The sequence below is a fragment of the Pan paniscus genome, chromosome 5 (genome assembly GCF_029289425.2).
Source record: "Pan paniscus chromosome 5, NHGRI_mPanPan1-v2.0_pri, whole genome shotgun sequence".
Lineage (NCBI taxonomy): Eukaryota > Metazoa > Chordata > Mammalia > Primates > Hominidae > Pan > Pan paniscus.
In genome coordinates, this window is record NC_073254.2 from 43,315,032 (window position 1) to 43,327,909 (window position 12,878).

General features: G+C 43.2%; 1 non-coding gene across 1 annotated transcript; it reads right to left on the reverse strand.

Moving 5' to 3' along the window:
• Positions 1 to 10,352: 10,352 nt before the first annotated feature.
• TRNAA-CGC (transfer RNA alanine (anticodon CGC)) lies at positions 10,353 to 10,424 on the reverse strand. Its single transcript has one exon. It is a non-coding gene; the product is annotated as a tRNA-Ala (tRNA).
• Positions 10,425 to 12,878: the final 2,454 nt, after the last annotated feature.

The following is a 12,878-nucleotide window of genomic DNA, read 5'->3' on the forward strand; positions in this document are numbered from 1 at the left end:
ATTTATGTACTATGCAAGCAGTCTCTCTGCTTCCAGGGGAGCCCCCACAAAAAATCCCCGCAGGGGTATATGGCCCACTGCCTGAGGGGACTGTAGGACTAATCTTAGGAAGATCCAGTCTAAATCTAAAGGGAGTTCAAATTCATACTGGTGTGGTTGATTCAAACTATGAAGGTGAAATTCAATTGGCTATTAGCTCCTCAATTCCTTGGAGTGGCAATTCAGGAGACAGGATTGTTAAATTATTACTCCTGCCTTATATTAAAGTTGGAAACAGTGAGATAAAAAGAACAGGAGGGTTTGGAAGCACTGATCTGGCAGGAAAGGCTGCATATTGGGCAAGTCAAGTCTCAGAGAGCAGACTTGTGTGTAAGGCCATTATTCAAAAAAAACAGTTTGAAGGGTTAGTAGACACTGGAGCAGATGTCTCTATCATTGCTTTAAATCAGTGGCCAAAAAATTGGCCTAAACAAAAGGCTGTTACAGGACTTGTCAGCATAGGCACTGCCTCAGAAGTGTATCAAATTACTATGATTTTGCATTGTTCAGGGCTGAATAATCAAGAAAGTACTGTTCAGCCAATGATTACTTCATTTCCTGTTAATCCGTGGGGTCATTTATTACAACAATGGGGTGCAGAAATCACTATGCCTGCTCCATTATACAGCCCCACAAGTCAAAAAATCATGACTAAAATGGATATATACCAGGAAAGGGACTAGGAAAAAATGAAAATGGCATTAAAGTCCCAATTGAGAGTGAGAAAAATCGAGAAAGAAAAGGAATAGGGTATCCTTTTTAGGGGCTACCACTGTAGAGCCTCCTAAACACATTCCATTAACTTGGAAAACAGAAAAACCGGTATGGGTAAATCAGTGGCCACTACGAAAACAAAAACTGGAGGCTTTACATTTATTAGCAAAGGAGCAATTCGAAAGAGGACATATTGAGCCTTCATTCTCTCATTCTCGCCTTGGAATTCTCCTGTGTTTGTAATTCAGAAAACATCCGGCAGATGGCGTATGTTAACTGACTTAAGGGCCGTAAATGCCGTAATTCAACCCAAGGGGCATCTCCAACCCGGGTTGCCCTCTCCGGCCATGATCCCAAAAGACTGGCCTTTGATTATAATTGATCTGAAGGATTGCTTTTTTACCATTCCTCTGGAGGAGCAGGATTTTGAAAAATTTGCCTTTACTATACCAGCTATAAATAATAAAGAACCAGCCACCAGGTTTCAGTGGAAAGTGTTACCTCAGGGAATGCTTAATAGTCCAACTATTTGTCAGACTTTCTTAGATCAAGCTCTTCAACCAGTTAGAGATAAGTTTTCAGACTGTTATATCATTCATTATGTTGATGATATTTTATGTGCTGCAGAAACGAGAGACAAATTAATTGACTGTTACACATTTCTGCAAGCAGAGGTTGCCAACGCAGGACTGGCAATAGCATCTGATAAGATTTAGACCTCTACTCCTTTTCATTATTTAGGTATGCAGACAGAAAATAGAAAAATTAAGCCACAAAAAATAGAAATAAGAAGACACATTAAAAACATTAAATGACTTTCAAAAATTGCTAGCAGGTACTAACTGGATTCGGCCAACTCTAGGCATTCCTACTTATGCCATGTCAAATTTGTTCTCTATCTTAAGAGGAGACCCAGACTTAAATAGTAAAAGAATACTAACCCCAGAGGCAACAAAAGAAATTAAATAAGTGGAAGAAAAAATTCAGTCAGCGCAAATAAATAGAATAGATCCCTGTGGGGAAAAGAGAGATCAGACTGTGACTGTATCTATGTAAAAAGAAGTAGACATAAGAGACTCCATTTTGTTCTGTACTAAGAGAAATTCTTCTGCCTTGAGATGCTGTTAATCTATAACCCTAGCCCCAACCCTGTGCTTGCAGAGACATATGCTGTGTTGACTCAAGGTTTAATGGATTTAGGGCTGTGCAGGATGTGCTTTGTTAAAAAAGTGCTTGAAGGCAGTATGCTTGTTAAAAGTCATCATCATTCTCTAACCTCAAGTACCCATGGACACAATACACTGCAGGGACCTCTGCCTAGGAAAGCCAGGTATTGTCCAAGGTTTCTCCCCATGTGATAGCCTGAGATATGGCCTTGTGGGAAGGGAAAGACCTGACCGTCCCCCAGCCCGACAGCCCTAAAGGGTCTGTGCTGAGGAGGATTAGTAAAAGAGGAAGTCCTCTTTGCAGTTGAGATAAGAGGAAGGCATCTGTCTCCTGCTCCTCCCTGGGAATGGAATGTCTCGGTGTAAAACCCAATCGTACGTTCCAGTTACTGAGATAGAGAAAACCGCCTTATGGCTGGAGGTTAGAAATGCTGGCGGCAATACTGTTCCTTAATGCACCAAGATGTTTGTGTAAAGTCAAACATAAATCTGGCCTATGTGCACATCAAGGCACAGCACTTTTCCTTAAACTTATTTATAACAGAGAGATCTTTGTTCACATTTTTTCCTGCTGATCCTCTCCCCACCATTACCCTATAGTCCCGCCACATCCCCTTCTCCGAGATGGTAGAGATAGTGATCAATAAATACTGAGGGAACTCAGAGACCAGTACCAGCGGCACGCCACATCCCCTTCTCCGAGATGGTAGAGATAGTGATCAATAAATACTGAGGGAACTCAGAGACCAGTACCGGCGGCACGGGTCCTCCGTATGCTGAGCGCCGGTCCCCTGGGCCCACTTTTCTTTCTCTATACTTTGTCTCTGTGTCTTATTTCTTTTCTTAGCTTCTCATCCCACCTGATGAGAAACACCCACAGGTGTGGAGGGGCAGGCCACCCCTTCAGATCCCTTAGCCCCACTCCAACTTTTGATTTTTGCTCCTGCACATTCTCCAACAGGCATCTTTGTTCAAAATACTGATCTTGTGGATTGGTCATTCCTTCCTCACAGTACAATGAAGACTTTTAAGTTGTACTCGGATCAAATAGCTACATTAATTGGTCAGGCAAGATTACAAATAATAAAATTCTGTGGAAACGACCCAGACAAAATAGTTGTTCCTTTAACCAAGGAACAAGTTAGACAAGCCTTTATTAATTCGGGTGCATAGCAGATTGGTCTTGCTGATTTTATGGGAATTATTGATAATCATTACCCAAAAACAAAAATCTTCCAGTTTTTAAAATTGACTACTTGGATTTTACCTAAAATTACCAGACATGAATCTTTAAAAAATGCTCTGACAGTGTTTACTGATGGTTCCAGCAATGGGAAAGCGGCTTACACAGGGCCAAAAGAGCGAGTAATCAAAACTCAATATCAATCGGCTCAAAGAGCAGAGTTGGCTGCAGTCATTATAGTGCTACAAGATTTTGATCAACCTATTAATATTGTATCAGATTCTGCATATGTAGTACAGGCTACAAGGGATGTTGAGACAGCTCTAATTAAATATAGCATGGATGACCAGTTAAACTAGCTGTTCAATTTATTACAACAAACTGTAAGAAAAAGAAATTTCCCATTTTATATTACTCATATTCAAGCACACACTAATTTACCAGGGCCTTTAACTAAAGCAAATGAACAAGCTGACTTACTGGTATTATCTGCATTCATAAAAGCACAAGAACTTCATGCTTTGACTCATGTAAATGCAGCAGGATTAAAAAACAAATTTGATGTCACATGGAAACAGGCAAAAAATATTGTACAACATTGCACCCAGTGTCAAGTCCTACACCTGCCCACTCAAGAGGCAGGAGTTAATCCCAGAGGTCTGTGTCCCAATGCGTTATGGCAAATGGATGTCATGCATGTACCTTCATTTGGAAGATTATCATGTGTCCATGTAACAGTTGATACTTATTCACATTTCATATGGGCAACCTGCCAGAGTGGAGAAGGTACTTCCCATGTTAAAAAAACAGTTATTATCTTGTTTTGCTGTAATGGGAGTTCCAGAAAAAATTAAAACTGACAATGGACCAGGATACTGTAGTAAAGCTTTCCAAAATCAAAAAAATACTATATCAGTGGAAAATTACACATACAACAGGAATTCCCTATAATTCCCAAGGACAGGCCATAGTTGAAACAACTAATAGAACACTCAAAACTCAATTAGTTAAACAAAAAGAAGGGGGAGACAGTAAGGAGTGTACCATTCCTCAGATGCAACTTAATCTAGCACTCTATACTTTAAATGTTTTAAACATTTATAGATATCAGACTACTACTTCTGCAGAACAACATCTTACTGATAAAAAGAACAGCCCACATGAAGGAAAACTGATTTGGTGGAAAGACAACAAAAATTAGACGTGGGAAATAGGGAAGGTGGTAACATGGGGGAGAGGTTTTTCTTGTGTTTCACCAGGAGAAAATCAGCTTCCTGTTTGGATACCCACTAGACATTTGAAGTTCTACAATGAACCCATCGGAGATGCAAAGAAAAGCGCCTCCACGGAGATGGAAACACAGCAATCGAGCACCATCGACTCACAAGATGAACAGAATGGTGATGTCAGAAGAATAGATGAAGTTGCCATCCACCAAGAAGACAAAGCTGCTGACTTGGGCACAATTAAAAAAGCTGACGCAGTTAGCTACAAAATGTCTAGAGAACACAAAGGAGACACAAACTCCAGAGAGTATGCTGCTTGCAGCTTTGATGATTGTATCAACGGTGGTGTCTCCCCATGCCTGCAGGAGTAGCTGCAGCTAATTATACCTACTGGGCCTATGTGCCTTTCCCGCCCTTAATTCGGGAGTCACATGGATGGATAATCCTATTGAATTACATGTTAATAATAGCGTGTGGCTACCTGGCCCCACAGATGATTATTGCCCTGCCAAACCTGAGGAAGAAGGAATGATGATAAATATTTCCACTGGGTATTGTTCTCCTCCTATTTGCCTAGGGAGAACACCAGGATGTTTAATGCCTGCAATCCAAAATTGGTTGGTAAACGTACCTACTGTCAGTACCACCAGTAGATTTACTTATCACATGGTAAGTGGAATGTCACTCAGGCCACAGGTAAATTATTTACAGGACTTTTCTTATCAAAGATCATTAAAATTTAGGCCTAAAGGGAAACCTTGCCCCAAGGAAATTCCCAAAGGATCAAAAGACACAGAAGTTTTAGTTTGGGAAGAATGTGTGGCCAATAGAGCAGTGATATTACAAAACGATGAATTTGGAACTGTTATAGATTGGGCACCTCGAGGTCAATTCTACCACAATTGCACAGGACAAACTCAATCATGTCCCAGTGCACAAGTGAGTCCAGATGTTGATAGCGACATAACAGAAAGTCTAGACAAACATAAGCATGAAAAAGTATAGTCTTTCTACCCTTGAGAATGAGGAGAAAAAGAAATCTCTACTCCAAGATGAAAAATAATAAGTCCTGTTTCTGGTCCTGAACATCCAGAATTATGGAGGCTTAATGTGGCCTCATTACCACATTAGAATTTGGTCTAGAAATCAAGCTATAAAAACAAGAGATCATAAGCCGTGTTATACTATCAACCTAAATTCCAGTCTAACGGTTCCTTCACAAAGTTGTGTAAAGCCCCCTTATATGCTAGTTGTAGGAAATATAGTTATTAAACCAGACTCCCAAACTATAACCTGTGAAAATTGCAGACTGTTTACTTGCATTGATTCGACTTTTAATTGGCAGCACTGTATTCTGCTAGTGAGAGCAAGAGAAGGCGTGTGGATCCCCGTGTCCATGGACCGACCGTGGGAGGCCTCGCCATCTGTCCATATTTTGACTGAAGTATTAAAAGGCATTTTAAATAGATCCAAAAGATTCATTTTTACTTTAATTGCAGTGTTATCGGATTAAGTGCAGTCACAGCTACGGCCGCTGTGGCAGGAGTTGCATTGCACTCTTCTGTTCAGACAGTAAACTTTGTTAACGATTGGCAAAAGAATTCTACAAGATTGTGGAATTCACAATCTGGTATTAATCAAAAACTGGCAAATCAAATTAATGATCTTAGACAAACTGTCATTTGGATGGGAGATAGACTCATGAGCTTGGAACATCATTTCCAGTTACAGTGTGACTGGAATAGGTCAGATTTTTGTATTACACCCCGAGTTTATAATGAGTCTGAGCATCACTGGGACATGGTTAGATGCCATCTACAGGGAAGAGAAGATAACCTCACTTTAGACATTTCCAAATTAAAAGAACAAATTTTTGAAGCATCAAAAGCCCATTTAAATTTGGTACCAGGAACTGAGGCAATCGCAGGAGTTGCTGATGGTCTTGCAAATCTTAACCCTGTCACTTGGGTTAAGACCATCGGAAGTACTACTCTTATAAATTTCATATTAATCCTTGTGTGCCTGTTCTGTCTGTTGTTAGTCTGCAGGTGTACCCAACAGCTCCAAAGAGACAGCGACCATTGAGAACAGGCCATGATGAACGGGCCATGATGACGATGGTGGTTTTGTTGAAAAGAAAAGGGGGAAATGTGGGGAAAAGAGAGATCAGACTGTTACTGTGTCCATGTAGAAAGAAGTAGACATAAGAGACTCCATTTTGTTCCGTACTAAGAGAAATTCTTCTGCCTTGAGATGCTGTTAATCTGTAACCCTATCCCCAACCCTGTGCTTTGCAGAGACATGTGCTGTGTTGACTCAAGGTTTAGTGGATTTAGGGCTGTGCAGGATGTGCTTTGTTAAAAAAGTGCTTGAAGGCAGCATGCTTGTTAAAAGTCATCATCATTCTCTAACCTCAAGTACCCAGGGACACAATACACTGCAGGGACCTCTGCCTAGGAAAGCCAGGTATTGTCCAAGGTTTCTCCCCATGTGATAGCCTGAGATAGGGCCTCGTGGGAAGGGAAAGACCTGACTGTCCCCCAGCCCAACACCCATAAATGGTCTGTGTAGTAAAAGAGGAAGGCCTCTTTGCAGTTATGATAAGAGGAAGGCATCTGTCTCCTGCTCATCCCTGGGCAATAGAATGTCTCGGTGTAAAACCCGATTGTATGTTCTATTTACTGAGATAGGAGAAAACAGCCTTAAGGCTGGAGGTGAGACATGCTAGCAGCAATACTGCTCTTTAATGCACCCAGAGATGTTTGTGTACGAGATGTTTTTGTACATGCACATCAAAGCACAACACGTTTTCTTAAACTTATTTATGACACAGAGACCTTTGTTCACATGTTTTCCTGCTGACCCTCTCCCCACTATTACCCTATCATCTTGCCACATCCCCCTCTCCGAGACGGTAGAGATAATGATCAATAAATACTGAGGGAACTCAGAGACCAGTGCCAGCACATGAGCGCCAGTCTCCTGGGCCCACTTTTCTTTCTCTATACTTTGTTTCTGTCTCTTATTTCTTTTCTCAGTCTCTCATCCCACCTGACAAGAAACGCCCACAGGTGTGGAGGGGCAGGCCACCCCTTCACCAGGGCTCAAGCGATCTGCCCACCTCGGCCTCCCAAAGTACTGGGATTAGAGGCGTGAGCCACCGCGCCCGGCCTTTCCTTAATTTTTGCCTTTAAACAAAATCCCAAGCACCAGAAACCTCTGATTGATGGCTTCAGCCATTATTTTTCTGGCCTAACAGCTCAAATTCAAATGTCCAGAATAGAGCAAGGTGAATTAAAATCCTTGCTTGGTATATAAAACACTCATCAGCAGAAGGCCAAGGCCTTACGCCCCAGCAAGGGCTTGAACCCTGAATCCTCAGGCTAAAAGTCTGATAGCTCTACCGACTGAGCTACCCAGGCTCACGGCAGCAACCTTCCCTCATAGCTTAAGTACATAGCTTAAGTACAGAGAAATACATTCAGTTATCGTCAGCTTTGTCTTCCATTCCAAACGCAAACAATCGCTTGCAGAACTACCTCAGGTGCTCAAACCAAAAGCAGCCGGCAAATCCCATTTCTACACTCACCAACCTACTCCCACCACAACCATCTGGCTTTTTTCGAAAGCCACCAATACCAGCCGCTACTACACCTCAAACAAAACCTAGCTACGCGGGTACGCTCCCGAAGCGTTCAGCTCTGGAAACAGTCCAACGACGCTCTCAAAAGCCGACAGTTGTTTGTGTAAAAAGGAATGGTATCTTACTAGGGGACGAAAGGTTTTGGCCCACTTCCTTTCAAACACACAAGACTGTGATATTTTTTCGTACCTAGAGGACTCAGAGAAAACGTGCAGAGCTTGGACACGTCCTACTTACTCATCCATCCAAATCCTGTACGTGCTGTTTTGCTAACCCCAACCTCGCCTCACCCCTCTCTCCAACCACCCATCCCTTCACCCTTTCCCTTCTGGTCTCCTCACTGCCTCCTCCTAGGCGACGACTTCCCAATAACTCAGCCCACTCCATCCAGCTTGAATTCTTGATTTTCCAGGCCAGAATTTCCCAAATCTGCCGGATTTCGAATTTAGGGAGCTTTCTAAATGATGTAACTTAACTGCCCGGCCCCGCCTGGACTGTGATTTCGGTCGTCATCCAAAACTCCTGTCTGGGTTGACTGTCACACAAAACACTGGCGATAGGATGACAGCGTCGACCCTTTGAGCTGTGTCAGATCACGTTTGAGACGCTCACCAGGCGTACAAAGTGTTAGTTCCCTGCATAGATCGTGCCCCAGTCCACACACCTTCTCCCTTGCCCTCTCCTGATTCCAGAGAGAATCCCATCTGAAAGAGGCTATGTATCCGACTGCAGCATTCTCCCTCCTCCTCCCTACCCCGCCTGCTCTCTTTCAGATCAGAGCTTCGGCGATGGAAAAGCAGCTGTCGGTCCTGGCCGTGTAACCACCCCAGATTTGCCAGACACACGCTGTCGCTCTGCATTTCAGGCCAGGTTTTGTGAATTCTGTAAGCTTCTGTTTTACATCCTCCATTAGGACCTAGAGTTCGCCAAGCAGCATTTAACTTTACTTCTTTGATTTCCTTTCTGTGTTACCTTTGGTGTCCTTAGGCAGAAGAAGTTGAGGGAAAGGGGCAACTTGAAGAGGCAAGAAAATGCTTCATTCCTGGGGCTTTGTGAATGGAAGTGCCCGCCAGGGAGTCGGTTGTGGAGCGGACCTTGGAGCAAGCTGACAGGTAGGAAGATGTGTGAAGCAGAAACAATGAATCCCAGGGTCCAAAATCGGTCTAAGGCCAAGTTTTATTTTGTTTTCCAGAAATCTATATGAATGCATTTCCAGTCTTCCTGCTACCCTCACTTCAAAGGCCTTCTCCCTAGACACGGGAAAATCCAGAGCTCCAGAAGCAAGTTCTCAGCACAATTCCAGCTTTTTCACTTTTTGTCCCCCGCTTTGATACATGAACTAGCATTCAAAAGGAAACAAAAATGGAACTGATTTTGGTACATTCCTCCAGTGTAGGACTATGCTTAGAAACGAAGGAGTTCTTCGTCTTATCATTTTTACTGGCCCCTTGTTTATACCGTCAGTGTTTATTTCAGGAAACTCAAGAACTTAGGCATCTGTCTATGCTTAAACTGTTCCCCACCCGCCACACACACACACACACACACACACACACACACTGCCCCTTTGGCTGCATCTACCGCAGGGATCTTTGGTGTGCTGTTAACTCATGAATTCTACTTTCTGGTTGTACAACTGTAAACACAAGCAACTTGATTTTTCAGAAGGCAAGTGTAAGAGAAGAAATTTTAACCCATCGCCCACTAAGACTCTTGCAATTTTATTTCAACTAAGTATGCGATAACACAGCGTGTCAAAATATTCAATGAGAATCTATTTACTATCTACCAGACTAATCACTCTGCCAAAATCCGGCGTCGAGAAGAAAACTTTTAAGACTTTAAGCCCCCTACCATATCTAATTCTCCCTGCATGCTGATAGCATCTGGCCCTCAAACTTGCAAATCAGTTTTCTTTTTCTGGTTTTTTTTTTTTTTTTGAGCGGAGTCTTGCTCTGTCACCCCCGCTAGAGTGCAGTGGCACGATTTCGGCTCCATGCAAGCTCTGCATCCCGGGTTCATGCCATTCTCCTGCCTCAGCCTCCCGAGTAGCTGGGACTACAGGCGCCCGCCACCACGCCCGGCTAATTTTTTTGTATTTTTAGTAAAGACGGGGTTTCACCGTGTTAGCCAGGATGATGTCGATCTCCTGACCTCGTGATCCACCCGCCTCGGCTTCCCAAAGTGCTGGGATTACAGGAGTGAGCCACCGCGCCCGGCCGCAAATGAGTTTTCAAAGTTCACATTGGCAAGCTCCGCATTCCTTAAAAACGCGGTTTGGGTTATCCAAGTTCTTCCAATCACTCACCCAAACAGACATGAGATCTGCTTCTCCCAAATCAATGGAGGTCCATGAGAGGATGGATTGGCTGAAGGAAAAATGGAGGTGCCAGGGATTGAACCAGGGACCTCGTACATGCGAAGCACGCGCTCTACCACTGAGCTACACCCCCTGACCCGCAAACTGCCTGGGTTCTTTTATAAAATGTTGTTGCTATTTTTCTTGTTGGTTTTGTTTTGTTATAGTTTTTTAACTTAAGAGTTAGCTAGAGAAAGTCCACTGGATTAAATTTCATTATCTCTGAAGTTACAAGACTGGATACTGTGTAGTGGCTTCATTAGACGAGTAACAGATTTTAGTCTGAATAGCACCGTTTTTGATTCTAGGACCTTCCCATTCCTGTTAACTTGCTCCAAGGTCCACTTGCTGGCGACTCGGTAAGAGTTTCTTGCCTCCACCAGGAAGGTCCTGAGACAGTCTCAAGTCTCCAACATATATAGCAGCGATAATGACTCAGAAAAAAGTGTTTTTCAGTCCAGAGGCAGCCGCGGGCTTTCCTTGATCTTCACACCATGCTGGGTCGGAGGCTCTGCCAACATCCATTTTCCAGCTCTTTTCGTGAGTCCCAGGTTCTGAGATTGTCCTGCTCTGATTCCACACCCCATCTCTATTTCTCGCTTGACGATTATTATATCCACAAACGGGTTTTAAAACAGCGACTTCAAAACTCCATCAACTTTAAATGGAGTGACATATTCCCTCCCACCCAGACTTAGGGAATAAACAGGGCAAGGTCAGACGCAGGGCAGCGGAGAGAATTTCCAACTGCCTTCCCTTTGAGAACCCACGGACACAAGGAGGAATTCTGCTATATATGTACATATTTGAAAGAAAAAGTCAAAGAGGCCCGGAAACCTTCAAGCAGTGCCACCGGGGCATTGGGAAATGCGAGCAGGTCCTGGATATGGCAAAGCAAATAGAATTGAATTGTCTGGGAACGAGCAGAGCCCTTTGTTCACGAGAAGCTTTCAGCTTAGCATATAAGGCGAAGGGTGTACATATTCACGTCAAAGCCTTGGGCTGCTTCTTTATCAAAGAGCTGTTGTGTAACACTGACGAAAGTTATATCAAGCAAGTTTTCCTTTAAAGCCTCAAAACACTGAAAAAAAAGTGTTCACTGGCAAAGGCAAGGAACATTTAAGCCACCCAATTTTGATTCTCCTCGCCTTAGCCCTCTAGAAGATTTCCTTGAAAAGTGAGTGCAGGAGGATGTTTGTGATCAGGCAACATGCTGCTGAAACAAATCATTGATTTCAAACTCTGAGGAGGGATATGGGAGTTTTAGACCTTTAATCGGGGGCTCTCCCAACTGAGTTATGTCAGCTGCACCTCTACCTTCACTGACACTAGTAATTATCTCAGCTATTGAGTTTCGAAAGCACTGCATTATTTGAGAGATGTCTTTCCCTTGATCCCTCACTCAGAATTTGGGATCAATAACCTGCCACATTTGGTAATTGATTGAAACTACTGCCATCTGTGTGCATGGAAGAGCAGTGAGGGGAGAGAAAAATCAGTGGGTGAGTTTCGGCTCCTCAGGCTTCACACAGGAACAACCACAAAAAGAGTTGTTAACACAGATTGCTTAAGGGCCTCTTTTTCTTTTCCTTGATCATTCTTTTTCATGGTTGTTCCTCAGGAAACTGTGTAATGGAACGAAAAGAATGAGAGCTTACTAATGTGGTGGTGACATGATTGTTCCTCTCCTTTTGGGAGATCCTGAGTGAGGGGGATATTTCTCTCTCAATTCTTCTTGTCTTATGCTTATGCAGCAGGGTTGTGTTATTTAAGTACAGCTTTGAAGAAGTAAGAGAAAAGCAGTATTGAAGGAATAAACCTGGACTCACCTGCATGCTTAGCCGGTGCTCTGCCACCAAGCTATATACCCCAATTGACCCTACATTTCAGTAAATCCTCTAAAACTGATGATTGTCCCAATTTCTGGATATCTAGTGGTTGGTAGGACAGTTTACTGTATTCAACCTCACTATTTCAGAAAATCCTAGACCAGTCCCTTTTTGCAGCTATGCCATGAAAAGTAATGGAATGCTAGACCAAAAAACAGTTTTGTTTACTAAGATCTTCCTCCTCCAATTTTCTCACTCCAGTCAGGCCACTCCAAGGTCTGCTCACCAACATACTACAGAGCATCAGTTTCAACTCATTGAGGAGAATCCCAAGTTGAGATATTTACTTCTTTTCAATATTATTTTCTTTCAACTTCCATGTTGTCTACAAAGTATCAAAAAAGACAAAAGAGTGCAGGCCGGGCACAGTGGCTCATGCCTGTAATCCCAGCACTTTGGGATGCCAAGGCAGGCAGATCTCCAGAGGTCAGGAGTTGGAGACTGGCCTGGTCAACGTGGCAAAACCCCACCTCTACTAAAAATACAAAAATTAGTGAGGGGTGTTGGCACATGCCAGTAGTCTCAGCTACTTGGGAGGCTGAGGCATGAGAATCACTTGAACCCAGGAGGCAGAGGTTGCAGTGAGCCGAAACATGCCACTGCTCCCCAGCCTGAGTGACAGAGCAAGACTCCATCTCAAAAAAAAAAAAAAAGAGAAG